The sequence below is a fragment of the Sander lucioperca genome, chromosome 4 (genome assembly GCF_008315115.2).
Source record: "Sander lucioperca isolate FBNREF2018 chromosome 4, SLUC_FBN_1.2, whole genome shotgun sequence".
Lineage (NCBI taxonomy): Eukaryota > Metazoa > Chordata > Actinopteri > Perciformes > Percidae > Sander > Sander lucioperca.
Window position 1 is genome coordinate 33,569,861 of NC_050176.1, and position 16,598 is coordinate 33,586,458.

Consider the following 16,598-nt stretch of genomic DNA (forward strand, 5'->3'; position numbering starts at 1 on the left):
TTCAACTCTGGGGTGGACACAACTTTGAATTCAGAGTTTTTTCAGAAGTTATGAGTTTGCAACTTTTTTTCTTTTCTTTTCATGCTTTTCGGTGTTGGCACAATAATAATCAGTGAAGCAGTCAAGTTGCCATCTGAAACCTTTTGTACTTTCATAACAATGCTGCAAATGTGACTTGGAGCCAGTCCATTTAATAGAATCTTCAACTTTATTTTTTTAAAGTAACTGGATGCCAATAAGGGGCATAATAAAATTGGGGTAATTTGTTCTTGTTTCTTAGTTCTAGTTAAAAGCCTGGAAGCTGTATTTTGAACCAACTACGGACAATTTGGCCCTTTTTTATTAAATACTGATTACAAATACTTTATAAAGAGAGAGTAATGATTGGGTTTGATATTACACAGTATTTATAGTGTTCATGATACTGTAGCTCTACCCCATGTGGGTGTGAGTTTCTATTTTCTTCAACCACTAGAGGGCTCCCAAATTCCACTTATCTCTGGATTCATTATCCTAATGACTGGGCCCTGAGTGCCAACTACCCTCCTCCTCATAATGCCCCCGCCTCCTGCCCTCCATCCATTCTTCATTGAGGTTGCTAGGGTGCTAGGTCACTCAGAGGTGAGGACATCAGCAGCTGCCACTCTCCTGGGCCACAGGCTGTACTGTAGTCCTCGCCCTCAGTGCCAAACCCTCCTCGGCTATTCTCAATCCTTGCTAAAAAGCAGAAAGGAGCACTGCTTAGTAGAGTACAGAACAGAAGGGTTGAGTGTGTGAAGGCTTTCAACCTCATCCCTCTCCTTGACGGTAGCCTACATTTCAGAGTTGAATTCAATACTAATCCATGCTTGTCCTTGCTGGTCTGCTTTGGAAATACTGAGCTGGAGCCCCCCAACCGCTGGATGCGCTCCTAGGTCGTTGCTCGTTTGCTCCCGCCTGTATACGAGAGGAAGAATGCCCCTTGAATGCAGATGGATTCATTAGGTCTGAGTAACACCCTTCTCCTCCATCATGCTGACACAAACACATACACGCTGTAACTGCTCTGGCTTTGCAAAAGGGAACAGTGAGTTCTGCAGCGCTGGACACACACACACACACACACACACACACACACACACACACACACACACACACACACACACACACACACACACACACACACACACACAGTTGTCTCCAGTGTAAACAACACCATGCGGTTTCACTAAGGAAGATTAACTCAAATGCTGCCGGATCGTGTTCGGCCATTTTAGCCTAAACACAGGACCCATCCACATGTGTTTAGCATTTCGCTCGATCTCTTGAATGTAAGCACAGAGAGGACAGAGACTGGCTCTTTGATGAGGTTTTTCATGTTTAATGGAGGGGCTTACATTGACAGCCTTTCTTTGTGTCAGCAGTCTGAAGTCAGAATGCTTTCCTGGCTCAGGACAAAACAAAACAGTGCCCCCATACTGTTGTAATTGCAGTCCAAAAACTCAGCTTTTCCCCTTCGAAACCTCAAAGTCTGGAATGAGGGGTGAACAATGGGGCTGCTACAAATGCCAGTAAACAAAGTGAGCATATCGTAGCACAGAGAGATATCTAGGATTTTCTTTTTGTAGGTTGTGTCAGCATTATAGTTCTGGTTGTTTTCTGGTCAGAGTGTGAGGAAAGGCTGACACTGGGGGAAATGTCAGACTGGCCCTCCTACCAGGCTGATTTAGGAGCTGTGTGTGTAGTGTGACAACCGGTCATGGGCTGCTGATCCACAAAGCCTCACCCTGTCCCTGCTATGTTTGCTCTGCTCCTCACACACAAGCACATTCCACCACACTCACCCACCCTCCCCTCTCTATGAACACCCGTCCTGCTCACCTCCAGCACATCTTGTACATACATACAAGCCATCCATCCCCTGTCACGCACACACTCACACACATGCACCCACACACGCTGCCTGCCTTGTTGCCCACCCGGACGCTCCAACTCGGCTCGCTGCACTGCTGTCCCTCTGTAGTGACAGATGAGTGTGAGAAGCAGTTCCTCCAGGCTCAGGGCTCACTTTCAAGACAGCTGCAAAACAATACAAGAAGCCACACGCTAATGGGGTTGGAGAGCTACAGCAAAGCCCTGAGTGTGTGTGTGTGTGTGTGTGTGTGTGTGTGTGTGTGTGCTTGTAGATGTAACACCCCACTTATAATGCTGCTCTGATGGGTCACTGTGCAGCCTCTTTATAAGAAGACCCTTATGGCGACATGTCTTATTATATCAACTGCTGAGATGGATGTTAATACCAGGCTGCGCCGTGCATGCTGCGTGCTCTCTAGCCTGTAGAGTGATGAGAGGTGGTTGGTATTCAAAGTGCGTCTCATTGCATGGGCTAATTCTATTTAACCTGGTGAAGTCTGCTAGATGGTACGGTCAGAATGCCCCAGGGAGACCAGTATGTACCTCTGCTTTATTACCCACCTGAGGAGGCTCGCTCTCCCACACAGGCACACTCCACTGTTTGCTATGTGTAATTTACTAGGCAGCCTGTGGGCCAGGCCTTCATCTGCAGGAAGGCGCGAAAAGAGCCTTGGCGCCAGTAATTGGACTTTAGAACTGATTGGGGAAATGATTGACCCCCGGTAATGGATTTGAGTGAATAATTATTTGTAGTTATGGTTGGAAGATGATATCAGGGAGAGAGAGAGAGAGAGACCAATCCCACCAGTGTGACTCACCCCTGCCGCCAGAGCAGAATGCTGCCAGCACTCAATTAATGAAATCCAGCTGCTCAGACTCCCCACGTGTAGTGGCTGATCAAAAAAACACACAGGGGTCTGGTCAGAAAAAGGGTTATCTTCATCCAACCTTTCCCTTTCGCCCAACTGGCAGCCCGTGGCCCATCACAATAGTGATTATAAAATTTTCTCCACTCCAGGTACAAGACATTAAGGTTGATAATGTCTCCATTATTTTTTAACTGCCTGTGGCAGTGTTCAGCAAAGCCCACGGCAGCCATGTTAATGAGACCTCTCAAGATGGCAGGCAGCGCCTCCTCAGGACACAAAATGCAATCACTCTTAATCCAGCACTTTAATTGCTGGCCAAGCCTGCCTAAGTGAATTCAGCTGTTCCATCTCTGCAGGCCAGTGGCTGCACCTCGAGAACGCTACAACATCATCCTCGCAAAGATAAACTACACTGCCAAACAAATGGGAAGTGATGCGTGTTGGTATGTCTTGTTAAAAAGAGGGCTTATTTTTCTGGTTTGAGGGTGTCGGACGCTCAATGGTGTTTTTTGCCTCCAACGTCGCCTTCCAGGCAGCTAACCCTAACCTTAACCCTAAACATAACCATTGCCGCGCTGCCTGGGAGGAGACGTTGGGGGCAAAAAACAGCGAAATTGCTTAAAGCTAAACTGGATTGCTGGCATATTTCCATAAGAAGATGGCAAAGTGAAAATAGTTGGACAAGTGGGAATGGTTTAATTAGTATGAATTTCATTGAAATGTTGAATAATACCTATAACGTATCAAATTAAAATATTTTAACGTTTTTTTTAAAAAGCTGTCGCTATACTTAATTGCTGATAAAAATGTGTTAGAAGGTGAACTTGTAGGAAAATGTGGAAAAGTGTTAATGGTTCTAATTAATACGAATGTCTTAAAAAAGCAGAATAATACCAATATGGTATGGAAGTTTTTGTAAAACCTGATGCTAAACTGAATTGCCAGCTTAAGTTTGGATGAAGAAGTAACTGAAAGAGTAATGAATGAGTTAGTGAAATGGGTGGGTCAGATTAGGAAATCTCAATCAGTTGAGTAATTTTCAAAAAGTACGAAAAGAAGTTTCAAGTTATGTAAAACTCCTAATGAATGAAATATGTGGAACATTTTTAGGCTTGAAATAAGTATGGATCCCTAAATAAGACTTGATTAAGCATGGAAAGCAACTGAAGCAGTATAAATAGCTAAAGTGCGAAAGGGATAAAGGATGAAAAATAAAGTAAGAAATGATAGGGGTTCAAATGTTTTGCCTATCTGCGCCACTATTTCTTTACAGCAGACAGACATATTGACAGAGGAAAACAGATATGTAGAGAGAGGCCCCCTTTTGACCTGGTATTAAAATACTGAGTGATCGGATCATGAGTAGACATCTATAAGTACAAGTGTAAACACACTCAGGACACACACACACACACACACACACACACACACACACACACACACACACACACACATATTGTGTGTGTGTGGAAAAGTGTCAGTTTCTAATTATTAATATAAATATATAATATAAAAACAATATTTAAAAAAAGTCATATGTATGTATGTCGAAAAAAGTCATAAAAACGTCATAGTTTAGTATGTCAAAAATAGTCATTATAGTATGTCGAAAAAAGTGATACAAAGTAATAGCATAGTATGTTGAAAAAAGTCATTAAAAAGTCATAGTGTAGTATGTCAAATAAAGTCTTGAACATGCAAACTCCACACAAAAATACCCAACTCAGACTGGGGATTGAATCTGCAGTGCCTACTTGCTGGGATTAGTTGGAGCAGGGCTAACCACTTAGCCATGCCTCCAAATAGGCATGTTGAAAAAGTTATAGCATAGTATGTCGAAAAAAGTAATTCTAAAGATATAGTATGGTATGTCGAAAAAAGTGCTAAAAAGTATAGTATGTAGAATAAAAATCATAGTATAGTATGTTTTAAAAAAAGTCGTAAAAAAGTGATAGTATAATAGGTTAAAAAAAGTCAGTAGCCTATTATGATGTCGAAAAACTCATAGTATAGTATGTCAAAAAGTGATAAGAAAGTAATAGTATAGTATGTTGAAAAAAGTGATAAAAAAAAGTCATGGTATAGTATATCTGGAAAAAAATCCATAGTATAGTAAGACAAAAAAAGCCAAAGTATGTTGAAAAAAGTAATTGTATAGCATGTCGAAAAACTGTTAAAAAAGCCATATGTATGTATATGTTGAAAAAAGTGATTAAAAAGTCATAGTATAGTATGTTGAAAAAGTGATAAAAAGCCATAGTATAGTATGTCAAAAAAAGTGATAAAAAACGTGTATATCGTTGAAAAAGTCATCACACAGTATGTCGTAAAAGTCTTATAATTGTATGTTGAAAAAAGTCGTAGTAAGGTGCAATGAAAAAAATGTATAGTGTAGTATGCCATTACAAGCCACCATTGCTGAGATTTATTTGTTGGAGAATACAGACCCTGGTTCAACAAGGATGGGATTCAAACCCATGCACACAGAGCACAACGGATTAACAGTGCGTCAGCTGAACCACCCAGCCACCTTGTCTGTTGTAAAAGCTCATAGTATCGTATGTTAAAAAAGTGATTAAAAAAGCCATAGTATAGTATGTCGAAAAAAGTGCTAAAAAAGCCAGAGTATAGTATGTCGAAAAAAGTGATAAAAAAAGCCATAGTATAGTATGTTGAAAAAAGTCATAGTATAGTATGTCGAAAAACTCATATTATATAGTGGTAACACTTTACAATAAGGTACACAAAAAAGTAGGTAGTTAATGATTAACGAATGAGGAACGAATGAGGAATGAATAAGTAACGAATGGTTAGTTAATGATTAGTTACTGATTAACTGTGATTCAAGCACTAATGATTAGTTATTGTTTTTCAGACTGGTAGTTACTGTTTTTTGAATGAGTAACGAATGGTTAGTTAATTATTAGTTACTGATTGACTGTGATTCTGAATGCTTAACTAATCATTCCTTAATGATTAACCACTCAGTGTGATATATCACTTTATCTCCAGGTACGCAAAATGCTTAACTAATGGTAGTGAATGCTTAACTAATCATTGGTTAATGATTAACCATCACTCCGTACCAATGGTAGTGAATGCTTAACTAATCATTACTTAATGATTAACCACTCAGTATGACATATCACTTTATCTCCAGGTATGCACAATGCCTAACTAATGGTGGTGAATGCTTAACTTATCATTCGTTAATGATTAACCACTCAGTATGATACATCACTTTATTTGCAGGTACGCACAATGTTTCAGTAATGGTAAATAATGGTTAGGTAATCATTCATTAATAAGTAGCAGCTAACTAAGGATCAATCCTTCTTTGGTCTTTAACTACCGCTCAACAGCGCACAAAAACCAGGGTGGCAGGATTAAAGCATGCCCTGCAGCAGCATACAATTGCTTTTAAGCCTTCAACAATGTCAATGCTACAGAATATACCTTGTTTGTCAATGTTTGTCAATGTAAATGTTTTGTGAATATCATTATTAAAATATATTATGAGAATCATCCTGTATCATGTCTATTCTTTTTATTACTATAAATCCCATGAACACATTTCTTAATGACTCATTAATGCAGTAACACACACATAGTCTGTTTATCAGTAACTAATCATTAACTAATCATTCGTTACTCATTCAAAAAACAGTAACTACCACTCTGAAAAACAGTAACTAATCATTAGTGCTTGAATCACAGTCAATCAGTAACTAATCATTAACTAACCATTTGTTGTCATTGATTCCTCATTCGTTAATCATTAACTACTTACTTTTTTATGTACCTTATTGTAAAGTGTTACCTAGTATATTGAAAAAAGCCATAAAAAAAGTCATAGTATAGTATGTTAATGAAGTGATAAAAAAACGTATATATAGTTGACAACGTCATCACACAGTATGCCATAAAAGTCTTATAATAGTATGTTGGAAAAAGGCGTAGTATGAATGAAATAAGTTATAGTGTAGTATGCCGTTACAAGCCACCATTGCTGAGATTTAATTGTTGCAGAATACAGACACTGGTATATATATATATATATATATATATATATATATAGTATGTTGAAAAAAGTGATAAAAAGTCATAGTATAGTATGTCAAAAAAAAAGTGATAAGAAGTCATAGTATAGTATGTCGAAAAAAAGTGATAAGAAGTCATAGTATAGTATGTCGAAAAAAGTGATAAAAAAGCCATGGTATAGTATGCTGAAAAAAGTGATAAAAAAGCCAGAGTATAGTATGTTGAAAAAAGTTTAAAAAAAGTCATAGTATATGTCCAAAAAAGTCATAGTACAGTATGTCGAAAAAAGCCATTGTATAGTATGTCGAAAAAAAACAATAAAAAAGCCATAGTATAGCATGTTGAAAAACACCATTGTATAATATGACAAAAAAGTGATAAAAAGCCATAGAATAGTACTTCGAAAAAAGTGATAAAAAAGCAATAGTATATTATGTTGAAAAAAGTAATACAAAAGCCATAGTATAGTATTTCGAAAAAGTCATAGTATAGTATGTTGAAAAAGCCATATAGTATGTCAAAAAAAGTGATAAAAAAGCAATAGTATATTATGTTGAAAAATGTCATACAAACGCCATAGCATAGTATGTTGAAAAAGTCATAGTATAGTATGTTGAAACAAGTCATAAAGAAGCCATAATATAGTAGTCGAAAAAAGTGATAAAAAAATCATATAGTATTTCGAAAAAGTCATAGTTATGTTGAAAAACCTGTATAGTATGTCAAAAAAAGTGATGAAAAAGCCAGAGTATATTATGTCGAAAAAAGTGTTAAAAAAGCTATAGTATAGTATGTCGAAAAAAGTCATATTATATAGTATTTAAAAAGAATCAATAAAAAAGCCGTATTATAGTATGTAAAAAAAGTGATAAAAAAGCAATAGTATAGTATGTCGAAAAAAGTGATGAAAAAGCCAGAGTATAGTATGTTGAAAAAAGTCATAGTATAGTATGTCGAAAAAAGCCATATTATATAGTATTTAAAAAGAATCGATAAAAAAACCATAGTATAATATGTCAAAAAAAGTGATAAAAAAAGCTAGAGTATAGTATCTCGAAAAAAGTGATAAAAAGCCATAGTATAGTATGTTCAAAGAAGTGATAAAAAAGCCATAGTATAGTATGTCGAAAAAAGGGATAAAAAAGCCATAGTATTTCGAAAAAGTCATAGTATAGTATGTTGAAAAAGTCGTATAGTATGTTGAAAAAAGTGATAAAAAAGCCATAGTATAGTATGTCGAAAAAAGCCATTGTATAGTATGTCGAAAAAAAAACAATAAAAAAGCCAGAGTATAGTATGTCAAAAAACTGCTAAAAAGCCATAGTTTAGCATGTTGAAAAACGCCAAAGTGTTAAAAAAGCTATAGTATAGTATGTCTAAAAAAGTCATATTATATAGTATTTAAAAAGAATCGATAAAAAAGCCGTATTATAGTATGTAAAAGAAGTGATAAAAAAGCCATAGTATAGTATGTCGAAAAAAGTCATAGTATAGTATGCCGAAAAAGTGATAAAAAAGTCATAGTATAGTATGTCGAAAAAAGCCATATTATATAGTATTTAAAAAGAATCGATAAAAAAGTCATAGTATAGTATGTCGAAAAAGGCATAATATAGTATGTTGAAAAAAGTCATGAAAAAGCCATAGTATAGTATGTCAAAAAAGCCATAGAATAGTAGTCGAAAAAAGTGATTAAAAAATCGTATAGTATTTCGAAAAAGTCATAGTATAGTATGTTGAAAAAGCCATATAGTATGTCGAAAAAAGCCATATTATATAGTATTTAAAAAGAATCGATAAAAAAGCCATAGTACAGTATGTCAAAAAAAAGTGATAAAAAAGCCATAGTATAGTATGTCAAAAAAAGTGATAAAAAAGCCATAATATAGTATGTCGAAAAAGTCATAGTATAGTATGTCGAAAAAGGCATAATATAGTATGTTGAAAAAAGTCATGAAAAAGCCATAGTATAATATGTCAAAAAAGCCATAGAATAGTAGTCGAAAAAAGTGATAAAAAAATCGTATAGTATTTCGAAAAAGTCATACTATAGTATGTTGAAAAAGCCGTATAGTATGTCAAAAAAAAGTAATAAAAAAGCATTAGTATAGTATGTCGAAAAAAGTGATAAAAAAGCCATAGTATAGTATGTTGAAAAAGCAATAGTACAGTATGTCGAAAAAAGTGATAAAAAAGCCATAGAATAGTATGTCAAAAAAGTCATAGTATAGTATGTTAAAAAAGCCGTATAGTATGTCAAAAAAGTGAAAAAAAAGCCATAGTATAGTATGTCGAAAAAGTCGTAGTATAGTATGTAAAAAAAGTGATAAAAAAGTCACGTCGGAAAAAGTGATAAAAAGCCATTGTATAGTATATCTAAAAAAGCGATAAAAAAGTATACTATGTCGAAAAAAGTGATAAAAAAACATAGTATAGTATGTTGAAAAAAGTCATAGTACAGTATATTGAAAAAAATTATAAAAAAGTTATAGTATAATATTTCGAAAAAAGCGATAAAAAAGCCATATTATAGTATGTCAACAAAAGTAATTAAAAAGTCATGTTGGAAAAAGTGATAAAAACCCATTGCATAGTATGTTGAAAAAAGTGATAAAAAAAGTCATAGTATAGTATGTCGAAAAAGTGATAAAAAGCCATGGTATATAGTATGTCGAAGAAGTGATAAAAGTCATAGTATAGTATTTTGAAAAAAGCCATATTATATAGTATGTCAAAAAAATGATTAAAAAAACATAGTATAGTATGTCAAAAAAATGATTAAAAAAGCCATTTTATAGTATCTAAAAAAAAGTGATAAAAAGCCATATTATAGTATGTTGAAAAAAGTGTTAAAAAGTAATGTTGAAAAAAGTGATGAAAAGTCATAGTATAGTATGTTGAAAAAGCCATAGTATAGTAAGACAAAAAAAGCCATAGTATAGTATGTCGAAAAAAGTCGAAGTATAGCATGTTGAAAAAGTGTTAAATAAGCCTTAGTATAGTATATACAAAAAGCGATAAAAAAGCCATATTATAGTATGTCAAAAAAAGTAATTAAAAAGTCATGTTGGAAAAAGTGATAAAAAGCCATTGCATAGTATGTTGAAAAAAGTGATAAAAAAAGTCATAGTATAGTATGTCGAAAAAATGATAAAAAGCCATAGTATATAGTATGTCGAAGAAGTGATAAAAAAGTCATAGTATAGTATTTTGAAAAAAGCCATATTATATAGTATGTCAAAAAATTGATAAAAAAAAGCCATATTATAGTATGTCAAAAAAAGTGATAAAAAAGCCATAGTATAGTATGTCAAAAAATGATTAAAAAAACATAGTATAGTATGTCAAAAAAATTATAAAAAAGCCATATTATAGTATGTTGAAAAAGCCATAGTATAGTAAGACAAAAAAAGCCATAGTATAGTAAGACAAAAAAAGCCATAGTATTGTATGTCGAAAAAAGTCAAAGTATAGCATGTTGAAAAAGTGTTAAATAAGCCTTAGTATAGTATATACAAAAAGTGATAAAAAAGCCATAGTATAGTATGTCGAAAAAAGTCATAGTATAGTATGTTGAAAAAAATGATAAAAAAGTCATAGTATAGTATGTCAAAAAAAGCGATAAAAAAAGCCATATTATAGTATGTCAAAAAAAGTGATTAAAAAGTCATGTTGGAAAAAGTGATACAAGCCATTGCATAGTATGTTGAAAAAAGTGATAAAAAAAAGTCATAGTATAGTATGTCGAAGAAGTGATAAAAAAGTCATAGTATAGTATTTTGAAAAAAGCCATGTTATATAGTATGTCAAAAAAATTGATAAAAAAGCCATATTATAGTATGTCAAAAAAAGTGATAAAAAAGCCATAGTATAGTATGTCAAAAAAAATGATTAAAAAAACATAGTATAGTATGTCAAAAAAATTATAAAAAAAAGCCATTTTATAGTATCTCAAAAAAAGTGATTAAAAAAGCCATATTATAGTATGTTGAAAAAAGTGTTAAAAAGTAATGTTGAAAAAAGTGATGAAAAGTCATAGTATAGTATGTTGAAAAAGCCATAGTATAGTAAGACAAAAAAGCTATAGTATAGTATGTTGAAAAAAGTCAAAGTATAGCATGTTGAAAAAGTGTTAAATAAGCCTTAGTATAGTATATACAAAAAGTGATAAAAAAAAGCCATATTATAGTATGTCAAAAAAAGTGATTAAAAAGTAATTTGGAAAAAGTGATAAAAAAAGTCATAGTATAGTATGTCGAAAAAGTGATAAAAAGCCATAGTATATAGTATGTCGAAGAAGTGATAAAAAAGTCATAGTATAGTATGTCAAAAAAAGTGTTTAAAAAGTCATGTTGGAAAAAGTGATAAAAAGCCATATTATAGTATGTTGAAAAAAGCCGTATATTATGTTGAAAAAGTGATAAAAGCCATAGTATATAGTATGTCGAAAAAAGTGATAAAAAAGCCATATTATAGTATGTTGAAAAAAGCAATTAAAAAAAGTCATAGTATAGTATGTCAATAAAGTGATAAAAAACTTAAAAAACTATATCGTTGAAAAAGTCATCACATAGTATGTCATAAAAAATCATATAATAGTATGTTGAAAAAAGTTGTAGTATAGGGAAATGAAAAACGTGATAGTGTAATATGTCGTTAAAACACATAATTGGTGAGATTTATTAGTTGCAGAACACTGACCCTGATTTGATGATGATGGGATTCAAAACCATGCACACAGAGCACAATGGTTTAACAGTGCTTTGCCTTAACCACCCAGCCACCTTGTCTGTTGCAATAACTCCTAGTATCGCATGTCAGAAAAAGGTCATAGTTTATTATGTCACAAAAAGTCTTAGTATAGTATGTTGAAAAAGCCATAGTATAGTATGTTGAAAAAAGTGTTTAAAAAGTAAGTTAAAAAAAGTGATAAAAAAGTCATAGTATATTATGTCGTAAAAAGTCATATTATATAATATGTTGAAAAAAGTCGTGGTATAGTATATTGAAAAAGAAATAAATAAAGCCATAGTATAGAATGTCAAAAAAAAAGAAATAAAGTCATAGTATAGTATGTCGAAAAAGTCATGGTATAGTATGTCGAAAAAAGAAATAAGGAAATCCATAGTATAGTATGTTGAAAAAAGTCATAAAAAGTCATAGTATAGTATGTCAAAATAGTCATAGTATAGCAAGTCGAAAAAAGTGATACAAAAGTCATAGTATAGTATTTTGAAAAAAGCCATATTATATAGTATGTCAAAAAATTGATAAAAAAAAGCCATATTATAGTATGTCAAAAAAAGTGATAAAAAAGCCATAGTATAGTATGTCAAAAAATGATTAAAAAAACATAGTATAGTATGTCAAAAAAATTATAAAAAAGCCATATTATAGTATGTTGAAAAAGCCATAGTATAGTAAGACAAAAAAAGCCATAGTATAGTAAGACAAAAAAAGCCATAGTATTGTATGTCGAAAAAAGTCAAAGTATAGCATGTTGAAAAAGTGTTAAATAAGCCTTAGTATAGTATATACAAAAAGTGATAAAAAAGCCATAGTATAGTATGTCGAAAAAAGCGATAAAAAAAGCCATATTATAGTATGTCAAAAAAAGTGATTAAAAAGTCATGTTGGAAAAAGTGATACAAGCCATTGCATAGTATGTTGAAAAAAGTGATAAAAAAAAGTCATAGTATAGTATGTCGAAGAAGTGATAAAAAAGTCATAGTATAGTATGTTGAAAAAAGTGTTAAAAAGTAATGTTGAAAAAAGTGATGAAAAGTCATAGTATAGTATGTTGAAAAAGCCATAGTATAGTAAGACAAAAAAGCCATAGTATAGTATGTCTAAAAAAGTCGAAGTATAGCATGTTGAAAAAGTGTTAAATAAGCCTTAGTATAGTATATACAAAAAGTGATAAAAAAAGCCATATTATAGTATGTCAAAAAAAGTGATTAAAAAGTAATTTTGGAAAAAGTGATAAAAACCCATTGCATAGTATGTTGAAAAAAGTGATAAAAAAAGTCATAGTATAGTATGTCGAAAAAGTGATAAAAAGCCATAGTATATAGTATGTCGAAGAAGTGATAAAAAAGTCATAGTATAGTATGTCAAAAAAAGTGTTTAAAAAGTCATGTTGGAAAAAGTGATAAAAAGCCATATTATAGTATGTTGAAAAAAGCCGTATATTATGTTGAAAAAGTGATAAAAGCCATAGTATATAGTATGTCGAAAAAAGTGATAAAAAAGCCATATTATAGTATGTTGAAAAAAGCAATTAAAAAAGTCATAGTATAGTATGTCAATAAAGTGATAAAAAACTTAAAAAACTATATCGTTGAAAAAGTCATCACATAGTATGTCATAAAATATCATATAATAGTATGTTGAAAAAAGTTGTAGTATAGGGAAATGAAAAACGTGATAGTGTAATATGTCGTTAAAACACATAATTGGTGAGATTTATTAGTTGCAGAACACTGACCCTGATTTGATGATGATGGGATTCAAAACCATGCACACAGAGCACAATGGTTTAACAGTGCTTTGCCTTAACCACCCAGCCACCTTGTCTGTTGCAATAACTCCTAGTATCGCATGTCAGAAAAAGGTCATAGTTTATTATGTCACAAAAAGTCTTAGTATAGTATGTTGAAAAAGCCATAGTATAGTATGTTGAAAAAAGTGTTTAAAAAGTAAGTTAAAAAAAGTGATAAAAAAGTCATAGTATATTATGTCGTAAAAAGTCATATTATATAATATGTTGAAAAAAGTCGTAGTATAGTATATTGAAAAAGAAATAAATAAAGCCATAGTATAGAATGTCAAAAAAAAAGAAATAAAGTCATAGTATAGTATGTCGAAAAAGTCATGGTATAGTATGTCGAAAAAAGAAATAAGGAAATCCATAGTATAGTATGTTGAAAAAAGTCATAAAAAGTCATAGTATAGTATGTCAAAATAGTCATAGTATAGCAAGTCGAAAAAAGTGATACAAAAGTCATAGTATGTTGGAAAAAGTCATAAAAAATTCATAGTATAGTATGTCAAATAAAGTCTGGAAGAACATGCAAACACCACACAAAAGTCATACAGTAAGTAACACAATACACACCCGTTATAAACACAGAAACCGCCTGAAAGAAGCACTAAAACTTGTGAAGAACAGTGATAAGACTAAAACTGTAAGGTATCAAAAAGCTGAATAATTTTCTAATAGCTGAAAGTTTTGTAAATAATTTAAAGCTAGAATGATGTCTTCAGGTGAATATATCTGGGACTAGTAGCATTTTGAAGTGGAAGAAGCCTGAAGCAGATTTGAAGATTGCTCCATTGACTTTCAACGTAAAAAGAAGAAATCTTAATTTTTTAAAGTATAAATGGTAGAAAAAAGTTTAATACAAGCCCAAATGTCCTTAAAGAGCTGAACATTTTGATATTTGAATGGTTTTAGTAGCTGAAAATATGCAGAAGTATTAGGCGTCCGAAAGTCGTACTGAAGAAACGGATAACAATAATGTAAATGCTGCTGAATCAGCATTCACACAACAAGTCAGATTTTCATTTATCTCTCCTCACTGCGTGAACGCATAATTTTTAGCTGTCTTCAGAGGCTCAGGGAGAACAGCACCCACGTTCCTTACCTTACCTCTCTTTTATCATCCTCTCTTTGCTCCTTGATTGACCCACTTGCTCCCACATCATTATCCTCACAGCTCTTCTCACTCCACTACATTTCTCTTTCCTCTCTTCTTCTCCCTCTCACTCTCCTGCCTTCATCTTTCCACCAGTCCTCTTGTCGTATGTCCTTGTCCCCCTCCTCTCTCCCTCCGTGTGACCCCTCATTGCCCTCTTGCCAGTCTCTATTATTTCTAGCTGCCCAGTGGCCTGGTCAGCCTGGTGCTCCAGGGCTCCAGGCAGCTCGTGTCATGACAGGTAACACTGGGCCGCACACTCTCTCTGGTAGCATGCGGAGGTCGGCCTGTCATACCTGTCCACAGCTCCACTGTGCACACACACATGCACATGTGCACACACACACAAATGCCATGATTCACTGTGTATGGATAACTGCCAGACAGCCCTGGCCGTAACCTTAGATCCAGCAAAAGTGAGCGATGAGGCGCAGTGAAGTGGAAATACACCTTTCCCCATTCTGTTCCTTTGTGCTTGCAAAACAATGTCTTTTTTTCTAAAGGTCTATACATGATGTGCTGCTTTTATAGTCTTGGCAAGCAGTAGAAATGCTGTAGTTGATCTTGTTTAGCACAGAGGAGGAGGATTTAACTGGATAGTGGCTGTTAACTACCGCTAGACTCAGCTCTCTCCTGGCATGGCCTGCTCCCCGTGTTAATGACTACTCACAGTTGCTGCCCTGAGGGGGCTGCAGGACAGAGTCAGCCAACATCAGACCCTCACAAGCACCTCCAAGACCATCTGCTCAAACAACAGAAAATATGTTCCACATGCTATTTGTCTTTTGCGTTCATTGTTTTTGGCTTGTAAGAAGCTGCGCCAAGTTACACTTTGTTTCTTTCATAACATTTTTTAATCCACTTCTGCGGAGGGTCCGAGCATTGCATTTCCTGCTCATGATGTCTCATTTCTGTCCAGCTGCCCTCTATCAACTAGTGAATAGCCACATTTTGTAAGGTTCAGGGCCTGTAATGAGAACAGTCATCCTCGACCCGACCGTACAAGCTCTATCCACCCTGGACAAGATGGTAGCGCCCCGGTAGTCGATCAGCAGTTGTTGTTACCATGGCATGTTCCTGGCTCCATGTCGGATCCAGGGCAGCGCCCCACACTACCAGGCCTGTGAGGGCCAAGGGGCCGGCATGGGTTTGTCACACCAGGTTGACATTTCGGGGAGCTTTGCCAGGACACCACAGCACATTTTGTCCTCCTGGACAAGTGGTGTGGGAGCAAACGTGTCAACTCGGACAGATGGGCAGGCATCAGTGCCAACAGCACTGGAGCGTACCGGACCGCTGGCCTGGCAACTGTCGGCCAGCCAGCCAGACGTAGCGCTTCCTGGCACATAGTGGAGGGGCAGGTGTCTCCCTCTAGCAGCGAGCTCTGGGAACATGGCTGTCTGCATACAGTTTATGAGCCTGTGTGTGTGAGACAGTGAAAAAAGATCAAACCATATGAGCTATTGCAACTCAAAATAAGTAAGCAAAACAGAATTGAACTGAATTTGATAGTAGAAGCTCAGGGCTGCCAACACTAAAATGAATTTATACAAACCCAAACTGAAACCTGACCACACTACCTAAGTTATTTTCAAGTAACACTCAGAGTTTTATATAATGAAAGTCTAGGGCTGCCAATGCTAAAACAAAATCATTTTAAAACCCTAGCTGTAACCAGACTGCTGTGTCTTTATTTTCAAGCAACTCTTTGGACAGAAAAAATATCTATGCAAACATGAATTGTGTCGGTTGAGTCGGAGGGCAGCACAACTTGTACAATTTCATCATAAAGCACTACAGCAATATGCATACAACAACCCCAGGCTGTCCTTTTCCCCTCCACTTACTGCTGATATATTTATTCTCAACGTTTTGGTCCTCATGTCGTTCATTAGCTAGTTTTATACATCTATACAACACCACATTGTCAAAATGTCAACAATAAAAAGAAGGTAAATCAGCAAAAATATTGATCATAAATCAGAATCTTACAATTTCATCATACATACATACATACATACATACATAGAGCATTACAACAACATCCATACCACCCCCAGACAAATATAAAAACAAAACAAACAAAAAACGACAGTAG

General features: G+C 34.3%; 1 long non-coding RNA gene across 1 annotated transcript; it reads right to left on the reverse strand.

The window, feature by feature from the left end:
- Positions 1–51: 51 nt before the first annotated feature.
- On the reverse strand, positions 52–14,868 carry LOC118494820. The gene is made up of 3 exons (XR_004897025.1): positions 14,450–14,868; positions 2,712–2,786; positions 52–717 (listed from the first exon to the last, which is right to left on the reverse strand). It is a non-coding gene; the product is annotated as an uncharacterized LOC118494820 (long non-coding RNA).
- Positions 14,869–16,598: the final 1,730 nt, after the last annotated feature.